We start from the raw sequence: 2,032 nt of genomic DNA on the forward strand, positions 1-2,032 counted from the left end.
CATCTGTGCTTCGGGTCAGAACTATCAGAACTACAACCCAGAATTACAGCCCTTGGGTCAGGGCCAAGCGATCCCTACGGGCTCCAGGAGCGCCCGCCCGCCCCTCGCAGCAGCGCCGGCCCCGGCGGTGCCGCCCGCCGGCAGGTGCGCGGGCCGGGAGGCGAAGCGCGCTCCCGGGGGCGAGGGGCGCGCGCCCGCGGCCCGGCGGCACGCCAGGAATGCGCGCGCCCGCGGCTTTGTCAGCGGCGGCGGCGGCGCGCGGGGCGGGGTGACGTCATGAGAAAGTGCCGGCGGGGGCGGGGCTGGGGAGGAGCGGGGCGGGGGCACCGGGACCGGCACCGGCACCGGCAGCGGGAGGGGGGCGGCACGGCACGGAGGGCACAGACTGACAGACAGACGGACAGACTGACTGACTGACGGACTGACTGACTGACTGACGGGCAGCCCCGGGCTCGGTCCCCCGGACCGGCCCCTGGCCGTTAAGAGGCCGTTAAGGGCCGTTAAGAGCCGTTAGAAAGCCGTTAAGAGGCCGTTAAGGCGCCGCCCCCGCCCCCCCCGGCAGGTAGCGGCGGGGCGGGCCCCGGCCGGGCAGGTGCGGGGCGGCTCCGTGCTGGGACGCGCCCCGGGGGCCGCCGAGCCCCTTGGGGGTCTCCCCCCCGTGTCCGGTGCCCTTTGTGCCGGCGGGCGCGGGCGGCCAGATCTGCCCGGTAACAGCGCGGCGCCGCCATTGGCCCGCGCTAATGGGCGCTTCCTGCGGCCGCGCCGCCCCGCAACGCGCCGGGGGCTCCCCCGGGCCCCGCGCCAGCGCCGCGCCCCGGCCCCGGCCCCGGCCCCGCTCCCGCCCCGCGTGCGAGCGCAGCGCCGGCACCTGAGGGGCGGCGGGGGGCTGGCAGCGGGAGCGCGCCCCGGGGCCGCCCCTCCCGGCTCCCCCAGCCGGCCGCTCCCCCAGTTGGGCCTCGTGTCTGCGGCTGCAGGGTCCCCACGTGCTGCCCGGCCTCGCTGCGCTGGGAGAGCACCAGGCAGGGGCACGGGCACGGGCATGGGCACGGGGAGCGGCCTCCTCGCCGAGAAGCCCTCCCTGGGCAGCCCCCCGGGCTGCTGAGCACAAGGGTTGCCGAGCTCCACGGGCGTCGCGTGCCCCGCGTGGGTGAAGACAAAATGGAGGCGAGCGGCCAGGCACGGCGCGGAGCTGGGCGTGCTGCGTGCGGGGAGGTTACGCAAGCACGCAGCCCTGCACCGACATGCCCTGAGAGCCCTGGCACCGCTCCCCCGAGGTCACGCACCAGGGATGCTGCGCGGCCCTGCAGCGAGCGTGCTGCGGCCACGAGACCCCGACACCAGCACTGCTTCGGCGATCCCATCCCGAGCTGGGAGCGGGCTGCAGCTGGTGGCTGTGCTCAGGGTGGGCCCACACGAGGCAGCGCCAGCCCTGCTGCTCGTGGCCTTCCCGCTCCGCTTCGGGCCCAGGCGTTTCTCCCGCGGAGCAGCCGCGTTGGCTTCGCCTCTGGTATTTTCCAGTGGGCCCCAAGCTCCCCTATCAGCCCGCGGAAAAGCGAGGAGTAGTTTAAAGGAGGCTTTCTACCAGAAACAAAGCCAAGCCGGGCGTTCTCAGGTACAGGCAGCCCGGCGGGGCTGGGGGCCGGGAGTTATTTACGGCAGGGCCGTGCGGCCACATGTCAGCGTGGACGGGCTGCCCTCGCCGCATGGCACCGTGCAGCACGGGTGGATGCTGGCACCTCCCCCGGCTCATCTCCCCGTAGGTGCGGGAGGAAGCCCTGGCCACCATTTTGCTGCTCTGCGGGGAGATTTTCCGCTGGGTGGCTGTGCGGTGGGGGCGGGGTGCTGAGGGCGGCCTGCCCGGCCTGCGCTGCCACTCGCCGTCGTGTCCCCCACCACCCCAGTGCCCCTTCGGGAGGGTAAAGCCTTGAAAGTGAAAGGGGAGGCGTGAAGGAAGGAAGGGAGGGAGATGCACCGTCTTTGCAGGAAGGGGGGGGGGACCCCAACTCTTTTACGTTTCTGTCCTGCAGCAAAA

The sequence above is a fragment of the Anas platyrhynchos genome, chromosome 5 (genome assembly GCF_047663525.1).
Source record: "Anas platyrhynchos isolate ZD024472 breed Pekin duck chromosome 5, IASCAAS_PekinDuck_T2T, whole genome shotgun sequence".
Lineage (NCBI taxonomy): Eukaryota > Metazoa > Chordata > Aves > Anseriformes > Anatidae > Anas > Anas platyrhynchos.